The 25,298-nt window shown below is 40.1% G+C and overlaps 1 protein-coding gene and 1 pseudogene across 1 annotated transcript in view; one reads left to right on the forward strand and one right to left on the reverse strand.

Annotated features, from left to right (window-relative positions):
* Positions 1-25,298, forward strand: part of TAFA2 (TAFA chemokine like family member 2) — a 522,785-nt gene that overhangs the window by 37,204 nt on the left and 460,283 nt on the right. The gene's annotated exons all lie outside the window — the stretch shown is intronic.
* LOC136168144 (U2 spliceosomal RNA) lies at positions 4,363-4,472 on the reverse strand (annotated as a pseudogene).

Consider the following 25,298-nt stretch of genomic DNA (forward strand, 5'->3'; position numbering starts at 1 on the left):
TTTCCTGCATTGATTTTTTTATTTTAAAAAATCTTTTCCCCGGGCCATTTTCTAAGATATGAAAAAATTGAGACGTCTTAAAAGAAAAAAATTATGTTTTCTGTTATGTATTTTTGAATACTGAAGATAATTATTTTAAATTTCATGCTTAAGATTTTTTATAGTTTTTATTTTTTTTATTTTTTGAGGGAGAGCATAGTGTTTCAAGGTATTTTAATGTATAAACTGCATAATTACTATTAATTTCATCACATGTAAATGAAGTAAAGGCATATATGCTCCGTTTTTAGACAAAAACAAAAAAAGGTAAATAGTGTATTTACATAAAAATTTAAAGCAAAATGTAAAAAGCTCCCATATTTTGCTTTAATGTTATATACCATAACTGAATCACATGTTTTTAATTTATGCTATCTTAAATGCACAAGGAAAAGATATTCATTCCTCCTGTTTGTTTCAAATGTATGTGTGTGACCTAATATACTATATATTACTTAATATACTTATATATCAGTTAAAATATAGTATATATTTTATCTTAAGATCTTTTTCCAAGATACTGTATATACATGAAAATAGTATAATATTTATTGCACTTAAAAAAGTTCAACTTTTGGAATACTGTTTGGTCATAAAGAAGGATGAATGTTTACCATTTAAAACAACATGGATGGACTTGGAAAGTATTATGCTAATTGAAATAAGTCAGACAGAGGGAGACAAATACTCTGTGGTGTCACTAAGATGTGTGATCAGAAAAATAAACTAGTGAATATAATAAAAAAGAAACAGACTCACAGATACAGAGAACAAACTAGTGATTATCAGTGAGGAGAGGGAAGAGAAAGAGGGGTAAGGGGTTTAGAAACACAAGCTAGTATGTATAAAATAAACTGCAAGTATATATTGTACAACACAGGGAATATAGATAATTTCTTATATCTATAAATGGAATATAACCTTTAAAAATTGTGAAACACTGTTATATACCTGAAACTTAAATAATATTGTAGATCAACTATACTTCAATTACAAAAAAACAACTTTGTTTAGCTTTCTGGTTAACAGAACATTTTCAAATATGTTATCTCATATAATCCTTAACACTATGTCTGTAAAGAATATTGAAGCAGACATTGCTAGTTACCTATTCATTCCGATCTCCCTTCTTTAATAACACAACTTCAGTTTTGACTGGACTGGACATGTGTTCATCTTAAAAAATGTGCATTTCCTGACCTTCCTTGCTACCAGTGGTGTGTGACACAGTTGTAGCTTATGAACCGTAAACGGAAGCCTTACTTGGATCTGGAGTCTTTTCTCTTCCAATAAAGCTCTGTCCCCACCTGTCCCCTTTCCTCCTTTTATCACAGACACAGTTATTAGCTAGAGCTATCAAATTTCTTAGGACCAGAGGGAGAGGCCAAGAGAACTCCGGTGACTGTGACTGGCCATCCTTAAGTCACCAAGCCAACTCCACGCTCCTGGGCTTCTTGTGTGAAAACAGCCCTCACAGTTATTCACCTGCAGGCAATCCGTGACTAATATTAGTAGGATTCTTAGGTTAGAGTTTCAGTGAACTAAGAGCACACAGCACATAAACCTCGGGACTTGAACGTTAGTCTTTATTGTTGCTCAGTCGCTAAGTCATGTCTGAGTCTGTGAGACCCCATGGATGGCAGCACACCGGGCCTTCCTGTCCTTCACTATTGCCCAGCGTTTGCTGAACTCATGTCCATTGAGTCAGTGATGCCATGCAACCATCTTATCCTCTGTTGCCCCCTTCTCCTCTTGCCTTCAATGTTTCCTGGTATCAGGGTATTTTCTAATGAGTCTGCTATTCGCATCAGGTGGCCAACGTATTGGAGCTTCAGCATCAGTCCTTCCAATGAGTATTCAGGATTTATTTCCTTTAAGATAGACTGGTTTGATTTCCTTGCAGTTCAAGGGCCTCTCAAGAGTTTTCTCTAGCACCACAGCTTGAAAGTGTCAATCCTTCGATGCTTAGCCTTCTTTATGGTCCAACTCTCATATCCATACATGACTACTGGAAAAAACATAGCTTTGATTATATGGACCTTTGTGGGCAAAGTGATGTCTCTGTTTTTTAGTACACTGTCTAGGTTTTTCATAGCTCTTCTTCCAAGGAGCAAGTGTCTTTTAATTTCTTGGCTGTAGTCAATATCTGCATTTTGAGACATCTGGGATTTTGGAGCCCAAGAAAGTGAACTCTGACACTGAGTCCCCTTTTTCTCTTTGTTTCCCATGAAGTGATGGCACCAGATACCATGATCTTCATTTTTTGAATGTTGAGTTTTAAGCTAGCTTTTTAACTCTCCTCTTTTACCTTCATCAAGAGGCTCTCTAGTTCTTCTTCACTTTCTACCATTAGAGTGCTATCAACTTCCTATCTGAGGTTGTTGATATTTCTCCTGGCAATCTTGATTCCAGCTTTTGCTTCACCCAGCCCGGCATTTCACATGATGTACTCTGCATGTTAGTTAAATAAACAGGGTGACAATATACAGCCTCAATGTATTCCTTTCCCAATTTTGAACCAGTCTGTGTTCTATGTCCAGTTCTAACTGTTGCTTCTTGTCCTGTATACAGGTTTCTCAGGGGGCAGGTAAGGTGGTCTGGTATTCCCATTTCATTAAGAATATTCCACAGTTGTGAACGCACAGTCGAAGGCTTTAGAGCAGTTAGTGAAGCAGAAGTAGACGTTTTTTTGGAATTCCCTTGTTTTTTCTATGATCCAGTGTGTATTTACAATTTGATCTCTGGTTTCTCTGCCTTTTATAAACCCAATTTGTACATCTGGAAGTTCTCCACTCATGTACTGCTGAAGCTTAGCTTGAAGGATTTTGAGCATAATCTTACTGACATGTGAGATGAGTGCAATTGTGCAGTAGTTTGACCATTATTTGGCATTGCCTTTCTTTGGGATTGGAATGAAAGCTGACCTTTTCCAGTCCTGTGGCCACAGCTGAATTTTCCAAATTTGCTGACATAATGAGTGCTGCACTTTAAAAGAGCATCATCTTTTGTGATTTGAAAAAGTTCAGCTGGAATTCTATCACCTCCACTAGCTTTGTTAGTAGCAATGTTTTCTAACACCTACTTGACTTCACACTCCAGCATGTCTGGCTCTGGGTGAGTGACCACACCACTTTGGTTATCTGGGTTATTAAGAAAATTTTGTACAGTTCTTCTATGTAATCTTGCCCCCTTTTCTTAATCTCTTCTGCTTCTATTAGGTCCTTGCCATTTTTTTCCTTTATTGTGTCTATCTTTGCTTAAAATTCCCTTGGTATCTCTGGTTTTCTTGAAGAGATCTCTAGTCTTGCCCATTCTGTCATATTTTGCTATTTCTTTACATTGTTCTCTTATGAAGGCTTTATATTCTGGATCATATGTTCTTTTTCACTGTTTTATTTGTATCATACAGTTGGGTTAGCATTTTGATTTCATAGTCCTGTTATTGTTATTGTCCAAAATCTTGTCTGATTAGGTGCAGTATTTTCTGGAGTATGTTCTAATGTTCCTCTTCACCTGACATGATAATGTGATGTGATAATGTGATAGGTTTGGTGGTCAGCATGCCAAGCATATGCCAGCGGTAGCAGGTAAACCCAGTTTTGTTGTATTGATCACTCTGCTTTGAACACTCATCACCAGTCACCTTTCAGAACAACTATTGCTGTCCTTCTACCATCATATCACAAATTTCCAGTTCAAATTGTAGAAATCAAAAGTTGTATTTATTCATTAAAAACAACACTGTTGAATGCCAAGCACCGGGTGAGGTGGTGGTACTAGAATTATTAATGGAATCTTACTATTAGTATAATGAGGTGAACGTCCCTCCTCTGATTGTTATGCTAGACATCAACATATCAAAACATTTTGGCATTTTTTTATTTGCCCTAGAGCAAGGGTTCAACACATTCTTGGAGCTTGATTAAAATTAAAACATGAATACTTTCTGGAGAACTGGCTCTATTGTTGTAATATAATTTGACACTTCAATGGCTTTCAAATCTGTCTTTAGAGTCACAATTATGCTGGTGATTTGGGCAAAAGCAATTACCCATGCAAGTAGCTGCAGCTGTGTACAAATAGCCTAAAATTATTCATGGCCCCCATCACAGCTCTATGCCTCACTTCTATGAGAGAGTGACCCTGAATTTCAGAATAGCATTTAAACAGGAGATGAATTACTATGCAGTGGAAGACACTGTCAGAATGTTCATATCTAGCGCTCAGATCCGAATTAGACAATTTTGGATTTCACATTTCCAGAGAACCGGAGACCTCTGTATGCCACAGGCAATCAACAGATAAGTAAAATCTCTAAGCACTGAATGTTTGGTCACATTTTAGTGCTACCTTTTGGATAGAGGACGTATCAGATATTAAACTGATAAGAACAGATTCTACACTTGATCTTAGCCAAAAGGCCGAGAAGCGATAGTGCTACCTTTTGGATCAAGAGTGAATTCCTGAGTTTAAGGGGTCTCGAGGTGCCATATCTTCTTGGAGGGGGTCTTCTTCCTCCCTAGTTGCTTTATCCTGTGTAAGGAATTGACATCAGTTCACATTTCTCTCAGTAGTTTGCATCAAATAACATCCACATTAAGGTTTTTTCTTTCCATTGTTCACTGTGCATACAAATAAGTAATCTGAGAATGTGAATGTAATTAAAAAATGCTCTCTCATGAGCATGGCAGGAAAAACCTTCCAGACATCATCTTTTCCCCCCCCTCTAGATACAGTTGATTGCAGTAAGGTGTTTGCACATTTTCCAAAGCAACATCATTGTGCTGTGTATTTTACAGATCAGTTTGCTGTTTCAGAGGACTGTGCTAAATCAGAAATGTCTGTTTTATTGAAAATATTTTGTACTATGGTCTTGCATTGTGTTTCCTCTCTAGAACAATAAATATCTAAAGGCTAACATCATTTTGTTCCTCTAGTTCACTGGGTAGCTGTATCTGATAACTAAATGAAATATAACAGAAGAATTTATTTCTTGACTCTTGTTCATATTCCTAACCCTCTAAATAAACTCCTCTAAATAATAGATTCTATTCTAATGTAATACATAGAAGTCTTGTTGGGCTCAAGTGTGTATAGAAAGAGATTTCTTTTCTATGTACTAGACACACAAATCTGGAGGGTAAAGAAATTAGCTTTGTAACACTTCTACTAGAGTAAACTGGCCAAAGGATTTTCTTCTCAATGATAACATGTAATTGCATTATGAAATTGCTACTAAAATCTTATAAAGTATCAGGTCTTTTCTATATGACACGAAATGACTATACACACATCAGATATTGCAAATGTACCATATATATTGTCATTCTGGGCAATCTTCTGCATTTAAAGCAGAGAAGACCTTCCTTTACATAGAGAATACTTCCTAGACTTCTCTTCAAGTAACAAAATCTAGCAACACCGTCTCTCTCTGTGGAGACTTTCCACAAGGACTGATTTGCAAGAGGCATGCCCTGATGGGCTGTGGGCAGTCATCATGGACCGCTTTCCACACTGCCTCATGGGTTGGCTTTCTTCTTCATAGAGGTACCATGACAGGAAGCTTAAACCTGCAAGATGGGTGCTGGTTGGCTGGCTGACCTTGAACTATGGTTTGCTAAAGTGGTTGAATTTATAAAAAGAGTGGCTTTCTTGACTAAAGGAAAGAAACCAGTTTGCATCTCAAGGGACCTTTTAGAGCTCCTCTGGCTCCAGGAGTCAGACTTCAGGGCACATTTGAAACAAAATTTGAAACTGCAGAATCACTCCTTCCTGCCCCTTTTGGTGGTGGTGTTGGCGATATGAATGTGGCAAAACTGGGAAATAAATAGCTTACATGGAGATGATAAGATCCCAAATGAATGAAAAGCTGAATTTTAGGTGAAAGTACACATGTATCGATGGTCATTTCTTTTAGAATGTCAGGGCTTTACACATTTGATGTACCTATTTTGGTCTAGAAATGGGTTCCCTCCTCTCATAAACGCAAGAAGGATGGAGCATTAGGCAGGTTCTATATTCTTTGCACCAAGACTACCTCTGATTGCTGCTGTTTTGTTGATTTTATTTTGAGGACCAGTGTGTGGTGTGGCAGTTAATTCTTTTGAATAAGTGAGTGATGTGATCAGGAAAGCCCTATTAAGAAAATTAATCTGATTGTAGGATGGATTGGAAGAGAGGTTCAGTAGATAATGATTCAGGAAGCTAAGAGAAAAGAATATAACTCCTCTACCCCTCTAGGCAAATTTAAATTAAAGCCTTCTCTTTCCAAAACATGCTAGTTCATTTTGTTTGTTTACCGGTAATACTGTATGTGTTTTCAAAAACAGATATGAAATGGGTTAAAAATAAAGATATATACAAAAAACAATGAAAATAGAACAAGAGCCGTCCAACCAAGATCTCTTATAGGGAAGGCATTGTGTTTTTTTTTTTTTTTTTCCATTTATTTTTATTCATTGGAGGCTAATTACTTTACAATATTGTAGTGGTTTTTGCCATACATTGACATGAATCAGCCATGGATTTACATATATTCCCCATCCCGATCCCCCCTCCCACCTCCCTCTCCACCCGATCCCTCTGGGTCTTCCCAGTGCACCAGGCCCGAGCACTTGTCTCATGCATCCAACCTGGGCTGGTGATCTGTTTCACCCTAGATAATATACATGTTTCGATGCTGTTCTCTTGAAACATCCCACCCTTGCCTTCTCCCACAGAGTCCAAAAGTCTGTTCTGTACATCTGTGTCTCTTTTTCTGTTTTGCATATAGGCATTGTGTTTTAATAAATTTTGTGTCATTGGTTCCTACTGCAATACTTGGCACCTACCGAACTATTTAATATTGGCTGAGTTAATGAAGAGTTGGGTGATAATTGGGTCAGAAAAAAAACCAGCATCTTGAATATAGGTCCTTCCCCTGACTCTGTGCCCAGATTTAGCTTTCAGTTCATTGGCAGCTGAGGCAAATCTAAATGACAGATTCTTTGATATCTTGAAAAAAGAAACATGAAGATTTTTATGGCTCATAGCTCTAAGGGAAGTCATGACACGTGTCCTTATATAAGGGACCTGGACAAAGTCTTCAGTACACTGTCACAAACAAAACAGAATTGTTTGTCATAAAGAGGTTCTTCATATCAACCCCTGATAAAGGCCAAGGCATAATATTATATTTCTGTAAAGGTATTTCTGTGGCTAAGTAAGAGTTGAAGGAAGTTATTTGGCATAGCTGAATACTGAAGAGTGAATTGCAAAAATATTGACTGCATTTTGGCATAGTTATTAACACCACCTGTTTTTTTTAACACCACTTTTTTTTTAATGATAGTTAATTGGTGAATAAGTTCAGTAGCTCCTCCAGGAAGCTTTTATTCTTATTTGATAAGGGAAGAAAATATGTACTATTTGGTTCATCTAAAGAAATTTATGTAGAAAATGTTTATTGTGGGGTGGCAAAACCGTTTCCCTCAAATAAAATATTAATCCTAATATATGAAGCGAATGAATTCTGGCTGACAATGTGTAAGTTGAGAGTGGAAAGAATCACTACCATGAAGATTCCTGTATCTCTCTGTAGAATGCTAGGACTCTGCAGAACCTGGTTTTGAAACCTCTTCCTCAAAGCTTTAGAAAGTTGCCAGATCTATGTCTTATCCCTTGTTTTCCATCATGTAGACGACCTGAATTTTAAGTCTTAAGAGCCAATCCCTATCCAAGTTGATTCTTAAGAAATTACAATAAAGAATCTGAGGGAATGTTATTGGGATTTGTATCCAGAATGAATAGATTCATGAATGTGTTTGTCTTGGAATCAAAAGCAAATTGTACATTAACAATCACTGTTAAGTCTATGCTAAGGCCTAGCTCAGGGCCATGCTGAGAGTATGCTCACTCCAACTGAAATGCACCAGTGAGGCAGGGTCCAGAAAAAGAATTCCAAGTCATTCTAAGATTATAATGTCAGGTAATGAGGTCACAGAAAATGAAAAACTTTGAAAGACTCTCAGTTTGGGATGTCTGAAAATCTTTGAACACCTTGATAAGAGGAGTCTGACATATATAGTAAGACACATTTGATGTTTTATTGAGGAAGAGGTCCATATGAGCATTAGAAGGAGTGAGTTCTATTTGGTTATATCAAGTAACTGAGAAAAGTCCCTCTGAATGAACATCAGTGAGACAAAGCGCCTTTGTTTCTACATTGCCCAGTGATCATGTTAATATTTTAATGAACGACCCACATTTTAGCAAGAGGCAGTCACTTCTAGATCTCTGGCTCTGTATAAACAAGGTTTTAAGACTCCCAAATGAAGATTATCAGGTCAGAGTCTGTTTTTGACTCTTTATTTTGTCAAGTCCTAGAGATTTTAGTCCTTATCAGATATATTCCAGAGATCATGGAAAAGGCAACCTTTTGCTACTTCCGACTTTGGAACATGTTTCTACATGTAATGGGATTGTTAAGTGACATTTTTTGCCTGAGATATAGAGAATAGATTTCAAAGCTAGAGACAGAGAGGTTAAACCTCGACTCTTTTTTTCTTTTTTTTTTTACTGTGTCATGTGCCTTGCAAAATTTAATTCCCTGACCAGGGATTGAACCTGGGCCCTTGGCAGTGAAATCTGAGAGTCCTGACTATTGGACCACCAAGGAATTCTCTAAACCTCTGTTCTTAAAAGAGCCGCTATAATTGAGAGCCACACACTTCACTCAGGGCTGAGAGGCAGAAGCCTAGCCACCCCCAGTCATTACCCCAACCTTCTTGTCCCCAGTTGCAGTCTATAAAAATGAGATGAGGGAAGGGGAGCTTTGTAGCCAGACAGAGAGTAGCCCCGAGGAGTGCGGTGCTGTGATGATGGGGCAGGGGATGGGAAGAATAACACTAAGTCTGGGAAAGGTATTTAGTTTCTCAAGGTGAAATGAGGGTGACCTGGGAAAACACCTTTTAGAGACTTGGGATGACTGCAAGAAGAGGAAACTGTCACTTCACTCCAGGATAGATGTTAGATTTGGCAAAGGGCTCGATTCATCTCTGTGTTTATCTCAGCAGGGGAAAGGAGACCTGGAGTGAACTGCAGGGCCGAGAGGAGAGAGGGAGAGTCGCCTGCCTTCCTGCCCTTTGGTGCTGGAGGGAAGCATGTGTGAACTTCTCATTGGTCACAGAGGTGCCAAGAGGTAGCTGCCTTTCCTGGACCCCACGCAGTCTGAAGGGCATCCCCACTAAAGGGGCTTTGGGGTATATGCCACTCTGCTGAGAGTGGGCCGGCAAAGAGGCCGGGCTGGAACAAGATTTCCTCCTGTCCAGGGACTGTCCACGGCGGACACCTTGCAGAGGCAGCTGACAGATTCACACGTGAATCCAACAACGAGAAGTTGGACGTTCTCTCCGGATTTCACATTTATGGCCAGTGGCACCCAGCGCTGTGCCCTCTCAGCTGTGTCCGACTCTTCGTGACCTCCTGGGCTGTAGCCCTCCAGGTTCCTCTGTCCATGGAATTTTCTGGGCAAGAATACTGGAGCAGGTTACCATTCTCTTCTCCGGGACATACCCCTGGCCAAGTGGTACCCAGGAATGCTATTCAAGTGAGAGGTGCTTGTTCCCTTCATCTGAAGGAGAAACTCAGTGGGAGACAGCTTGTCCTGGGGGAAGTTTGTGGATGTTCGCTCTAAGATAAGTGGGGAAGATCAGTTAAAGAATATATTATCGTTTCTACCACAGACCGAGCAGTGACCAGTGGGGGAAGCTTTAGATCTGATATGAGACTGGAAATCAGATTAAACAAGTGATTGATAACAAAAGGTGATTAAGAAATTATGGAGCCTGCCCAGGATACTGTTAAATGCTCTACTACACTGAGGAAGGAGGAGGTTTGGAGAGAAAGAAAAAAACACTCTGTTTATATTCCACCGAGGAAAGGCTTTTAAATAAACTGGTATGTCTAGGTGATGATTTACTAACACTTTCAGGTTGGATATCAAGGCTAAGTCCATGAGGCTGAGGCATAGCTGCCAGATCAATTTCTTATAAGATGAGAATGTAGACCTCCTTGACCAGTCCATCTTGAGAGCAGCTTAATGAACAAACTTCCAGCCATGGGGTGATGTGATGATATTCTGTGGCATTGGACCTAGGTGGTGTTCTCTCTAAAGGGTCTGGGATGTTGTTTTAAATGATGCCATATATAGGGAGTGCCTTCTTTTGGGCTAATTTTAATGTATATTTGAAATTAAGAAAAGAAGCAAATCTAGTTACCTTACAGATGTAAATCAGTGAAGGGTTATTCTTCTGCTTCTTTGTTCTGTGTCTAAAAAAGGATCACACAGTATTAAATGTTACCACACTGGACCAGCTCTCTTTGTGGGTTCTTTTTCTTGATTTTTTCTACAAATGTCCAACTGTATCTGGACCTTTCCTTCTTTTTTTAATGGAGGTGAGGGATAGAGTCATTCCTTTATAGGTTTTTGGTGACTTGACCTTTTTTGTTGACCTCTTCTGAGTAGACATGATTGGCACGAATGATATCCAGTCATAACTGCATGATTCAATAGTGATTCCAAAAGCAGACCACTTCCTTCTTCTTAGTAGCAATGTTCAATAGGAAGTTGGTAAAATTTTGGATAAAGATATTTCTTACAGGAACTTGGCTAACATTTCATTCTCTCTCTATTGAACTGTATCTTCTAGTGAAGGGCACACACATCTTAAGAACAATAGCAGTTATCATTTGCTCGTTCCATTTGTGTTACACAGGAAAGAAAAAAAACTATCAATTATGTGGTAACATAAGAGAGCATTAGAACTTTTAAAGATCGTTTGACTCAGTTCAGTTCAGTCACTCAGTCGTGTCCTAACCTTTGTGACCCCATGGACTGAAGCATGCCAGGCCTCCCTGTCCATCACCAACTCCTGGAGCTCACTTAAACTCATGTCCATTGAGTCGGTGATGCCATCCAATCATCTCATCCTCTGTTGTCTCCTTCTTCTCCCGCCTTCAATTTGACTAATGGTCTCCAAAAAATGGATACCATCAAGAGGAGACTTGGTGAGTAAGACTGGGGCAGGCAAAGAACGCTGCTATGAGATTGCCGTTAGCTGAGTCTGGGCTGCTGCTCACAGCTGCTCTGGGTGTACACTGCTCCGATCTAGGCAGCTCCCTTCGTGCGGATCACATAAATGATACATGCTGGAGGTGTGCAGTGTGGTGGCTCTAAGGATGTGACCCTGGGCAGATTTTGCAGGTGTTGAGATAAGTTCCTAGTTAGGTCATCTTTGGTCTGGTCAGATTTTTTGAGGAGTTCAACAGGTGAAAACATTCCTGTATATGATTAGTTCTAAGGTCTAAGTTCTGCATACTGATCACTTGGCTTATAGAAGGTTGGGCATGCCGTAATAGTACCTAATTTTTTCCTAAGTAAGTCTGCAAATGTGATTAGAGACTCTCCCCAGATGACCATTGTGTATGGGAGATTCTTCTGCCAAAGAGGCTTCTTGTTTTTGGGAACGTAAAGAGATCTGTTAGTCTTGAAAGACTAGGTGGTTATGTCAGGGATAGATGAGAAGTGACCAAACACGTAGCCATCTCCTTATTGAAAAAACTCGTTAGGCACCAGTTACAATGTTTATTTATTTGTTTTTGGCTGCACTGGGTCTTCCTTGCTGTGTGGGTTTTCTCTAGTTGTGTCAAGTGGGTGCTGCTTTCTAGGTGCGGGTGGAAGGGTTTTCCACTGCGCTGGCTTCTCGTGTTGCCAAGCACAGGCTTCGGAGCGTGTGAGCTCAGTAGTTGGGCCTTGCGGGCTTAGTTGCCCTGTGACCTGTGGCATCCTCCCAGACCAGGCGTTAAACACACATTCCCTGCATTGCAAAGTGGATTCTTAACCACTGTATCATCAGGGAAGTCCTAGGCACAATTTTAAACTTAGCCATTTCTTAAGTCTCTTTAAAGGCAAAGAAGTCTGGAAAGGCAGATACAAAGCCTGTGTTATACAGATATAACACAGTAGTCTCTGGCACTGTAATCAGTTCAGTTCAGTCGCTCAGTCGTGTCCGACTCTTTGTGACCCCATGAACCGCAGCACGCCAGGCCTCCCTGTCCATCACCAAATCCCAGAGTTTACCCAAACTCATGTCCATTGAGTTGGTGATGCCATCCAACCATCTCATCCTCTGTCGTCCCCTTCTCCTCCTGCCCTCAATCTTTCCCAGCATCAGGGTCTTTTCAAATGAGATAGCTCTTCGTATCAGGTGGCCAAAGTATTGGAGTTTCAGCTTCAGCATCAGTCCTTCCAATGAATATTCAGGACTGATCTCCCTTAGGATGGACTGGTTGGATCTCCTTGCAGTCCAAGGGACTCTCAAGAGTCTTCTCCAGCATCACAGTTCAAAAGCATCAATTCTTCTGCACTTAGCTTTCTTTATAATGCAACTCTCACATCCATATATGACCACTGGAAAAACCATAGCCTTGACTACACGGACCTTTGTTGGCAAAGTAATGTCTCTGCTTTTTAATATGCTATCTAGGTTGGTCATAACTTTCCTTCCAAGGAGTAAGCGTCTTTTAATTTCATGGCCGCAATCACCATCTGCAGTGATGTTGGAGCCCAAAAAAATAGTCTGTCCCTGTTTCCAATGTTTCCCCATCTATTTCCCATGAAGTGATGGGACCGGATGCCATGATCTTAGTTTTCTGAATGTTGAGCTTTAAGCCAACTTTTTCACTCTCCTCTTTCAAGAGGCTCTTTAGTTCTTCTTCACTTTCTGCCATAAGGGTGGTGTCATCTGCATATCTGAGGTGATTGATATTTCTCCTGGCAATCTTGATTCCATCTTGTGCTTTGTCTAGCCCCGCGTTTCTCATGATGTACTCTGCATGTAAGTTAAATAAGCAGGGTGACAATATACAGCCTTGACGCACTCCTTTCCCTATTTGGAACCAGTCTGTTGCTCCATGCCCACTGGAACACCTGGGTTTAGATCTTGGCTGAGCCCTTCTTCATGGTATGACTTTGTCATTTTCCTTGACTTCTGTGTGCTTCACTCATCTCCTCTGGAAAATTAGGACAGTGGTACTACTTTCACAATAGAGTTGTCATAGGATTAAAGATGTTAATCCACATGGAGTAGGTGAAATGTTGCCTGGAAAATAGTTACAATTCAATAAATGTTAACCATTTAAACGTCGTCTCAGATATCCTGCTTTGACAAGAGGTGAATCTGTTTGATTTCTTTGGGAATCCACTTAATTTAAAGGGAATTTGACTAATTATAGGCTGTTAATCCTTCTTTAAGAAAATGTCATAGGGGATTTTGCTTGAAGTATTGCTGAGGCATTTTATTGAAAGCTCTGACTTGGGTAGAACTTTTCTACTTTTACTACTTGAAGTAGGAACTTTATTCTCAACTTCTCTGATCAATATTGGGGGGTCATGCTTAGGAGAGACTAGGAGTTTGGTATGTCTTTAGCCATCAAGTTCTTCTGGAACTAGAATTTCCAGGCTGGTACCAACAACCTTGAACCATTTCAGAAAGAAGTGTACCCATTGGTTGAGATAAGCCCCCTCACCTGTAATGTTCTTGTCAGGCTATAGGAGACACAGGCCCCAGAACCCAGACATCATTCTGAATTTTCCATCTCCAAAGAGGCTTCAGGGCTTTAAACCGACGTTCTGTGTATGGAATGAAGAACTTTGTTTATTGTTAAGGGAATTTCAGGCATCTGTGATCAGGTTAGTGACCTTGAAGAATTTATTTAGCCTCTCTGTTTCTAAAACTGTAAAACAGGGATGATAAAACCTACGTCAGAGCAGAGGGTGGTTGTGACGATTTAAAGGAGCGGTATAGATCCACCACCCAGAACCGTGCTGACCAGGAATAGCTGATTATGATAAAACATGACCGGGAGCCCTGACCTGTCTGTCCTCTCTGTAGTCTAGGCTGTTTTCTCTCAGCTGATGGGCTAACTTTTTGATCTGATGTGAGCAAGGCCTATAGTCTTTGATCAGCTAGTCTCTCAAATTTCCCCGTTCCCACAGGAAGTAACCCAGTTTTGCCAGTGCCAGTGCATAAGCAGCCCTGGGGAGGCTGATGAGAGTATGAGCTGGGTCCCACCGGGGCTGGCTGAACGTCTGTGGTCAGGATGTCTGCCTGAGGGACAGAGCAAACGTTTGTTGTAGGTTGGATTGAGTGGAGGCAGATGCTGGGACAGAGTTCCGGGGACGGTGTATTGATTGAGGATCAACACTGTGAAGGGAAAGAGGAAGAAGCAGAATTGGGTGGAGGGAGAAGCAGAATTGTGATGTAGGTCTGGCAAAGCCTTGCTCCTCCTGGCAGTGAGCTTTGGAACAAATATCATGATTCAGAGTTGTCCTGTCCTTGCCCAACTGTTGATCTTCCCACATTGCTTGCATACTGGATTTGGGTGCTACCAGAGGGCTTGATGGAGGAAATGGCAGCCAATGGCAGCCCACTCCAGTGTTCTTGCTTGAAGAATCCCATGGACAGAGGAGCCTGGAGGACTGCGGTCCATGGGATTGCAAAGAGTCAGACATAACTTAGCAACTAGACCACAAGAGGATTTGAGCTCCGGTGAGACAGTTCTGCCGCTGATGGGAAGCTGGAGGAACTGAGACCTGAAGCTGTTCTTTCCTGTTGGGCAGGAGGAAATCCTTCTTTGAATGTCTACCAGAACATTTTAGAATGAAGAAACCCATCATTCCTGTTGCAGATATTCCCCCACAAAACTGCTTCTAATCTGCTGACATTGGTTTGGGGAGGCTGGGATAAAAATTTAATTCAACAATGAATATTAGGAAACTGCTAAAATATTTACATTAAAATCTACCAAGTTCCCAGGACAAATCTCTTTATAAAGCACACTCCCCCAAGAGCCCATATGCTCTGGGGAAATGAGATATACACTGCCTCTCTGGTGTTGTCTTTCTAAAGTCTTTATATTAAAAATACAAATAAACAATAATAAATGACCATGACCTTTCTCTGTCTTTCCTCCTACTACTTAAAAGAAAGGTAAATCAGTACTCAAAATATAGTGAAAAGATGATTGATTGGGGGTTAGAAGACTTTATTTTGGTCCCGGCTCAGTCACTGTGTAAGCTGGGTTAGTCACTTCTCAAGTCCAAACCTCAGTTATCTTATCTGTATAATGGAAAATTGGGCTGGATCCCTTCCATCTTTGGTGTGTTGGAGTAATAAGAAAGCTTCTCTCCAAAGTGTTGGCTCCTTGGTCTTTTTTCTTTTTTATCACATGCCATGGTTTCAAGCAGTGCTTGTTGTTAAGACGTAGGTCATTGGTTCCACAACCTGCTCACTGGAGAAAATGATCCTCTGCTGTGGACTTTGGCTAACATATTCTTATTATCTCCAACCAGTAGAAGATGTAGTTATGAATGTTTTGAGCTGTTGTTTAATTTTATATTAAATCAGTGAGTAAACTATAAAATAGTAGGCATAAACTTCATATTCTGTCATAAAATTCTGTTTCGCTTTTCTAGTAAAAATAACTTGGAGTGCTGATTCTCAAGGGTAGAATGTTTCAGTTTATCCTACTTCTTTGTAAATTACAATCCCTAAATAGGGGAAGTGAATCCTACAAAATACTTGAAAATTTTATGAGACTCAGTAATTCAGTGAAGAGTAGTCATTTTACAGAGTTGGATGCATTGGTTGCAACAGCTCCAGGTAATTATAATAATGACTATCTTTCTGACTATTATTTTCTTCAGGAGTGTTAAGACACATTGACTTACTTATTCCCCAAACCTGCCTTTTAACAAATGATTGACAAGACCTCTGTCTAGGTTGGTATTAAATGTATTAAAGCTTTGAAAAAGTCCCCCCGTCCGTGTTCCCATAATTTAAACACATCTAACAATGTAAGAAATCTTAGAGTTTCTTTTATTTATCTAGTTACTCCATGGACAAGGGCAGAAATTATTATTTTCACCCTATCGCTGGTCCTTGGGTGGCGTGAGATTTATTAATTCTTGTGGCACTCGTTATAGAATTAAGGATTCCGTTGGCAAGCCTGATTAAAATGGAAAGCTCACACCTCTTCTGAAAAAGGTTATTTTAAATTAAAATGAACGTTTCTGTTTCCATTGTTTTAGATGTCTTAAGTGGTGCACTGAACTGAAAAGAGATGTGAAGCAGACATTCGGTTGTACCAGGGGAAGTCAAACTTTGCTGAGTGCTGTGTACGCACCCAAAGGCTGCATTTAATTGGCTTGCAGTGGAGTGTAGCAAGGCAGCCCTCCCATCAAAGCAGCCATCATCCATGTAGGTTCTAGAGGACTGCACAATTCAATGCCTTCTGTTGGTCTGTCAGCTGAGACTTAAAGTACTCATGGCCATTTATTTATTCATTTATTCATCAAATGTTGATTGTGCACCTACTATGGGCTTTGCATTGTTCTAGCGATTGGAGCTATAGCAGTAAACAGGCAATAATTCCTGTTCTCGTGAATCTTATATTCTGCAGCGGGCAGACAGCAGAACCTAAGGGAACAGTGGTATGTCAAATGAAATAAGTGATATAGGGGAAAATAAAGAAGGATATGGGGATAAGGAGGGTCGAGGTAGAAGTTCACATGCAATTTAAAATAGTGTGGTCAAGAAAGACCTCACAGAGGAGATGGCCTTTGAGACAAGATCTTAAAAGATGTGAGGGGGTTTATAATTGGGAATCTGGGGGAAGAGTATTCTTTGCAGAGGGAAGAAGCAGGTATGGAAATCAAGAGGTATCAATACATCAAGGAGGACTTTTTACCTAGTTTGAAGCAGTTTGTAGGGAGAGATTTCAAAGACCCAAGGTAAGATCAGGCAGGCAAGTGTGGTGGCTAGTGAAATTGGACTTTGTAGGCTTTTGTAAGGCATACGGTTTTGAAAACTTTAAAAAATATATAATTTGTTTATATGTTTATTTGATTTTTATTGGAGTATAAATGCTATGCAGTGTTGCACTAGCTTCTGTTGTACAATGAAGTGAATCAGCTATACGTCTACATAGGTCCCCTCCCTCTTGACTCCCCTTCCCAGCCCACTCCTGCATCCCACCCATCTGGGTCATCACGGCACCGAGCTGAGATCCTTGTGCTTTATGGCACCTTCCACCTAGTCATCTGTTTTACACATGGCAGTGTATACAGGTCAATGCTACGCTCTCAATTTGTCCTACCCTCTCTTTCATCCCAGTGTCCAGGTCTGTTCTCCATTTCTGTGTTTCTATTCCTGCCCTGAAAACAGGTTCATCAGTACCATTTTTTTACATTCCATATATATGGCATACGGTTTTTATCCAAAATATGCTGGGGAGATATTGCAGGATTTGAGCAGAGGAGTGATGCTATCATCTAATTTATCTTTAAAAGAACCAGTTTGGGTGCTGTGTTGAGAGTAGAAGGTTTGGGAGCAAGAATGGGATCTGGGAGACTAGTGAGAGGAGGCTATTATCCGATAGATGGAGATGATGGTGGCTTATACCAGGGTGTTTGTAGTAGAGCTGATGAGAAAGGGTTGGGGGACTTTGAACTAGATTAGGTATGTGCTCAAGAAAGAGGCCCTGGGCTCTGTCTGTATTCCAAGCACTGTGAATGACTAGGCCACCAACTTAGCTGTGGGGTAATAAAATATAATAGCACGTGGGCTTTGGAATTAGAGAAATCTGGATTAGAATCCAGTTTCCATCCCGTATCAGGAGTGTGACCTTGAGCAGGTCACTTACCCTTATGGAGGCACTGCCTTTGAATGGGAATGCTGTGGTCTGAATGTTTGTGTTCTCCAAAAATTCATGTGTTGAATTTTAATTTCCAAGGAGATGGCGTTAGGAGGTGGAGGTGATCAGGCCATGAGGGCATAGCCCTCTTAGGTGGGACTAGTGCCCAGAGATCCTCACCCCTTCCACCCCAAGGAGAAGTGCTGGCTGTGAACCAGAGAGAGAGTCTTGCCAGAACCCACCCACAGTTAATGTCTTGATGTGACGTGTGAACACTTGACGTCTTCATTTGAAAGTCTTACGGTTCTGCTACCTTGATGTTGGACTGCCAGCTTCCATAGCTGTGAGAAATAAACCTGTTGTTTATAAACGACCCAGTGTGTGATATGTGGGCTTCCCGGGTGTGATAGTGGTAAAGAACGTATCTGCCAATGCAGGAGACATCAGAGATGTGGGTTCAGTCCCTGAGTTGGGAAGATCCCCTGGAGGAGGGCATGGCAACCCACTCTGGTGTGCTTGCCTGGAGAATCCCGTGGGCAGAGGAGTTGGAGGGCTACCGTCCATGGGGTCGCAAAAAGCTGGACACTACTGAGGCGACTTAGCACACAGTCTGGGGTGTATTGGCTAGCAGCTTGAACAGACTAAGGTAGGGAATAATCGACAGCTCCCAGGGTTCTTAGGAAGATTTAATATGGTGACGGAATGACAATAACTTGTAGAGGGCTTAGCCTACTTAAGTGCTTGAAAGTATTAGTTTTCTTCAATTTTTCATTAGCTTAGATATTGTCACCTATCTTGCAAACTCAACAGAGCATGGTTTATTTGCCCATAAACTATTAATATGTTACCCTGACTCTTTGGGCAGAATCTGTGCAGGGTATTTCCCAGTACATCTATCCTTGAGGTGGCAGGGGTGAGATGTAGGAGGTTTTCTGGCCAAATAACTGTAACCATGTTGAAGACAGATTCCTAATATAATGGTTTTTTCTTTAAGTTTCAGTACCATGTTAAAGGTGAAGGTCCTCTCTAAAGCAGAGACTTCTCTTGGGGATTGGGGGATGGTTTTCAAGGATAGACTTAAAGGGCTCAGAGAATCTCAAATATTATCAAAATGTGTGTATGCATTTTTGTCTGGGAATAAGAAATTGAAGATTACAAGAAAAAGAGGCCTATGAGCCTCCCAGTATTATCAACCATTGTTCTATAAATCTTTACTTAGCCGATGACTGTGTTCCAAATACTGCCTCCCCACCCCCCACCCCCTAATGTAAGAGAAATTGTTGCCTACTCTTGCTAATTCTCTTAACAAATATTTCACCACAAAACACTTTGTGGTTAGGAGATGTTATCTTGGCTTCTTATATTTCTCAGTCTGTCAATAGCTTCTGCCTTTGACTCCCCAACCACTGCTAATTATAAACTTCTCTGCGTACATACTGTTTACAAAAAAAGCTCAGGAGATCTTTATACCTTATAATTTTTGTTGTGAATTACATGGATAGCTTATTTTTCCTGTGCAATGCTCCTCCAAAACCTGGAGGGAGTGGGGACCATATTCTGAAAGGTTTATCCTTTGCTATTTGTATTTGTTGAATTGGAATGATACAGTTTCCTAGAAGGGCAAAACAGATATATTTGAAAATTATCAGGGTTGACAGAAGAATCATGGAAGAGATGGAAAGGGCTACATTATGATTCTGAATTTGTATCTGTCTAATCCATCTGTAGCCATACTTAAAATACATGATTCATAACAATTGTGGATCACTGTATTAACTGAAATAACTTAAAGTTTCATGGATCTTCTGAATCGATGAAAGGGAATACACATTTTCTCTTAATGGAATCTCTGTAATTTAAAAACAAGAACCTGTTCAGTTGTTAACTTAGACTCATACCCCAAATACTGCTGTGTGTGCAAGCCAATGAATTTACAAACTTGAAAAATTACATGCAAAATAAGTGTCTAGGCAGTGATGAGTCAAATATTGTCTCATCAGCATTCATCATGATGCCTCTGGCATGAAAAAGAGCATTCTTCTCTTGAGACACAGAGAGAGCAGAGAAAAGTCAATCAGGGTGAAGGAGCCAGGCATTCCTTCTATACATACATGATTTCTCCTGAGATTTACATTTTTTATCAGGTAGTTCACATTGCAAATAAGTCCTCAGTCTTTAACTAGCTACTGACCGGTCAAAAGATATGCTATTCTAATAGCACTTCATATGATTTTTCACATGATTGCATAATGTAAGCTTTGTTGCTAACTTAATTGAGCTGATGATATCCATAAGTGGGATAATCCAGAGGTGGTAAACCAGCCTCTAAATTTGCTTTCTAAAAGGAAAGCTTGTTTTCTTATTTAATTTGGTTGTTTTACCATGAGATATAAAATCTATTTTTCATTACATGTTTTTTCTTTTTAATGTTTATTTTCATTTTCAAACAATCCTTCACTTTATAATGAATTTTCCAAATCTTTCTCACCTTGTTGTAGTAACGCTCCGCTGGCTCTGTAACCTTGTGATGAAGGGGTTTTTACTTTTGTTGAGTAGTTGAGTTTCCAAATCATAAATCTGATGGCAATCTTCTGATGCCTGTCACTGGATTGCTAAGCAATTTATTGAACTATCCAGTCCTTCAGAACTGGCATTTTGCTTGATAGGAAGTTAGAGGAGTCGGATTTTGCTAAGAATGTGGCTTTGCTTGGGTCATTTGGAAAGACACACACACACATAACTGGCTCTTTCTTGCAATAGACTCTTGTTCACAACCTCAGATCAAGTAGCCGTTTTATTGAGAGAAGGAAGGGAACTGGTTTTGTTAAGTACTTATTATGTGCCTGCAGCAGTGGCCAAGATACAGTCCTAGCTCCATAGAGCTTACAGGTGACCAGGGAAAAGTGGTAATTAAATAAATAGTATAATACATGTGATTAGTATTATAGTATTAGTATTATAGCATTATTCCAGTGGGCAGTAGTGGGGGCTTTACTTAGTATTATGGGCCAGAGAAGGCCTTCTGGAAAAGAATGATGTTAGGATAAGATGTGATAGAACAGCAGAAATTAGACAGGTGATAGGATCAGGAGCGGGGGTAGGTAGTACTGCAATACTGAGATGAAAGATGACTTTCGGGAGGAGGCGTAATATGTGTAAAAGCATGTTTGAAGAATTTAAGTCCACATAGCCACTCCAGTACTCTTGCCTGGGAAATCCCATGGACGGAGGAGCCTGGTAGGCTACAGTCCATGGGGTCTCGAAGAGTCGGACATGACTGAGCGACTTCACTTTCATGCACTGGAGAAGGAAATGGCAGCCCACTCCAGTGTCCTTGCCTGGAGAAGCCCAGGGATGGGAGCCTGGTGGGTCGCCGTCTATGGGGTCGCATAGAGTCAGACACGACTGATGTGACTTAGCAGCAACAGCTACAGAATATAGACTTTGAGTCATATGAGGTGGACTAGAGAATTAAGCTCCATTCATTTGACAATTATGTGCTAGGTGTCGTGATAGATGAATTAGATAGACATGCTTCCTGTCTTTATCAGCTTTACCTTCTAGAGAGAGCGACACTAGATAAATAAGGAAACAAATCAAAACCAAAATTAACATAGATTGTGGTAAGTGCAGTGAAAAAAATTAATGGTGTGTCATAGAAATGTGGGTGTGGCTACAGAGCAGTCAGGATGACTTGGTAGAGGAAGTGACCCTTATGTTGAATCATGAAGTACTAGGAAAAGTCAGCCATTAGAAGGGAAAGAGAGGGACTTGCCTGGTGTCCAGTGGTTAAAACTTCATTTTCCAATACAGAGGGTGTAGGTTTGATCTCTGGTCTTGGATCTAAGTTCCCACATGCCTTGCAGGCAAAAACCAAAATGTACAACAGAAGCTATATTGTAACAAACTCAATGAAGACTTTAAAAATGGTCTATATAAAAAAAAAATCTTTTTTAAAAAAAGGGGGAGAGAGAGCATTCCAAGAAGAGACAATCTTAAGGACATGACTAGTGAGGTTGTTTGCCCAGGGTTATCCCAGGTAGTGAATGGCAAAGCTATGAAGATAGTATAAGCCTTTATTCTCCATGTTTGTTTGTCCAAGCCTATGTTGTTTGTTTAGTCATTCAACTGATTAATGTTTATTGGCAGCCAGGTACCATTCTATGCTTCAGGGACACAAAGTTATATTAGATATTCAAAATTCTTGCCTTCATGGGGTTATGTCTTGCTCTTTTCCCTGAGTCATGTTGCATGTTTGGAGGGCAAGGGGAAGACAGAACACCTTCCATCTGTAAGTAATGAAAAAACAGATTAGTGTGGTTTATGGGTTAAAGGGAAATTGTTTGCTTCCGTAATTGAAATGAGGCTTCCAGGATGACTGAGTAGCTCTCCATCTCTGTTTTCCTCCTGTCCTTCTCTTAGTTCTTTTCTCTTCTGTATTTAGGATTGCCCAGTTCCATATTTTGTATTCACATACCGCACTGTCTAAAAAGAAAAAAAGTTTCCAGAATTGCCATCATGAGTTCTGAATTTTGCTTTCCTTGGGTTGACCTTGATAGAACCAGGATAACATTCATGATGTCTGGCTTAGGCCTCGGTGCTGTATTTGTTCCTGTGATGAGGCTATTGCCAGATTCTTAACAGGAAGTGGTATCAATCCTTGGGTGTGTGTGTGCAGAGACTTAGGAGTGTTGTATTATCACAATGAAGGGAGGGACTTCCTAACTGACATTCAGTCATTGAAGACCAGGAGTGCTAGAGGTTCTTCAGTGCATGGGACAGGCTTGTATCACAAAGAGTGGTCCCATATTCTGCATACCCTTCGGATGTGCTTCTAGACAATATATAGGTGAAAAGTTTTATGTAATCATCTGAACTTAGAGTTTAGCTGTGCCACATTTAAACACAAAATGGAGTTTGGGGAGTGAGGGGGGCAATACTTTCATATGTAGTGAATTTCCCAGAAATGTCACTATTGTGTATGTGCTGAGAATATTGTACTTTGTTGAGAATTTTTCCAAGATTTGTTCATTCGTTTGAAAAATCACATCAAGATGGTTATGATGCTCTGATATTTGAGATGCTTGTGCAGTATACACTTGCATTTGTAGGAGTCTCGTTTCATGGTGGTTCCGTGGGAAGGTAGAGGTATTTGACTACACTGTGGAAGTTGCTTAGCCATGTCTGACTCTGCAGCCCATGGACCTGTGGCCCGCCAGGCTCCTCTGTCTGTGGAATGCTCTCTGCAAGAATACTGGTGTGGGGAGCCGTTCCCTTCTCCCAGGACCTTCCCAACCCAGGGATTGAGCCCGGGTCTCCTGTATTGCAGGTGAGTTCTTCACCGTCTGAGCTGCTGCGGAAGCCCTTGATTACAATAGCATGCCTAAATATTTACATACTGAAATATTTCTGTCTTATGAATTCCTTTTATTTCTACTTTACATTTTATTTTGAGCCTTATGTTGATTTTTGAAATCATGGAGAGAATTGTTGATATATTTATTTATGAATTAATTTTTAAGTATAAAAGGGATATTAGAAAATTGTTATTATTAACAGGGACTGATGGACCCGATGGGGCTGAAATCACTGGTTTAGACCTATCAGAGCCCACCTCTGAAGTGGGGGTGAGGCTGATACTGTACAACCTCTTTAATATGCACTGGGGAAAAGGTAGAATGGATATTGGGGGGATACCCACAATGTCCATGGGACCCTCATTTTATTGTTAAAAATGTGCTTTTCTGAAGACAGAAGTGAAGTGATTACAGTTTAATATTTTTTTGCGTGTGTTTTATCAATGTCATAAATGACATACCATCACTTCTGCCACATTCCATTGATTCCACAGACCAACCTTGACACAAAGTGGGACTATACAGGAGTGTGAATACCAGGTATGAATACCAAGAAGTGATAGGCTCCAATGCCCTCTGATAGCTGACGTGCCATTCTAAAGTTCAGTATAGAACGAAGGTTTCTTTTTTAAAATTGAAGTATAGTTGATTTGCAATGTATTAGTTTCAAGTGTAAAGCAAAGTGATTCAGTTATGTGTGTATATATATAAATCTCACACATATGCACACACTAGTCTTTCAGATTCTTTTCCATTAGAGTTTATTACAAGATACTGAATATAGTTCCCTGTGCTATACAGTAGGTCCTTCTTGTCTCTTATATATAGTAGTGTGTATTTATTAATCCCATACTTCTAATTTATCCCTTCCCCCTTTCCCCTCTGGTAGTCATAAATATGTTTTCTGTGGCTGTGAGACTGTGTCTGTTTTGTAAATTAAGTTCATTTGTACCGTTTTTTTTTTTCTTTTAGATTCCACATGTAAGAGGTATCATGTGATATTTGTCTTTGTCTGATGTACTTCACTTGGTATGATAATCTCTAGGTCCTTCCATATTGTTGCAAATGGCATTATTTAGTTCTAATATTAAATGCACTCAGGTAAAATCTAGATTAAGGTAACTTTTTGTTGTGAATACTGGCTCAAAGAGTTTATTTTCAGAAGCAAGTTCACCTGGGATGAAATGTGACACAAGTTTTATGTCATGTTGAAAATTTTGTCAGTTTGGATTTCAGATTCTTGCTTTTGACAATTCAGTTTGTATAGGCATCGCTCATTTGCTGCTTTAGCATAACATTTTCCATTTTAATGTTGTGAACTAAACCCATGCTTCCAGCATCTAGAAGGGTTCTCAAACATAAACCTGATCTGGCCTAAAGTTGTGAAAGAGGGATGACTGAAATACTAATTTCTAGTAAGAGAATTGTCATAGAATCAGTAGTAGGATAGAAGTGGAAGGCAGCAAGCAAAAAAAAAAATGGAGATTATTGGCTTGGTTTATTCAGCAGGCTAACCAGTTGAGATAGTAACTCAGATTAAAGTTGAACAAACATATCTGGTTCCTTTAAAGCTGGGCTGAAAAAAGATAGAACATTTGAAAATGGCCATTTTAGCTAGGGGGAATAGATTTTTTTCTGCCGCTACAAAGTTCACACCTAAGTGAATGTCTTATCTGTTGCCTTGAATTAAATGAGAAGTGTTTCTACTGCTTTAGTCCTAATGTATCTGGTGCAGTGCACACGCTGGGCTTTTCCAGGGGCACGACCGAGAGCCATTTGAATGTTGCAGAAGGATTTGTGGAGAGCTTCTGGGAACACGCCCAGAGACCTTCACTTCAAGGACTTTCTAAGTTTCTACAAAGTAATGGATTTATATGCCAAGCTTCCTCTAACTGTGCAGGAGTTAACTACTTGCTGTTGGATCAGCTTAAATGCACAGAGAAAGTGCAAATGTGACCTCTTTTTTCCTTTTCTCCCTGTGTGTGGATGCCAACCAGAGAGTCTTTACAGTTTCAAGGGTTGTAGGTGACCTCTTAATTATAATTACTTAGCAGGAGACCGGCTCTGACATTTTGCCTTTGTGCCCTACATTTCGAGCTGGTCTAGTGAACCGCAGCGCTGCGTTGCTTCATGTGTTGCATTCTTTCCAGAAAAGCCAATGATCTCTAC

This window comes from Muntiacus reevesi, chromosome 4 (assembly GCF_963930625.1).
Source record: "Muntiacus reevesi chromosome 4, mMunRee1.1, whole genome shotgun sequence".
Classification (NCBI taxonomy): domain Eukaryota; kingdom Metazoa; phylum Chordata; class Mammalia; order Artiodactyla; family Cervidae; genus Muntiacus; species Muntiacus reevesi.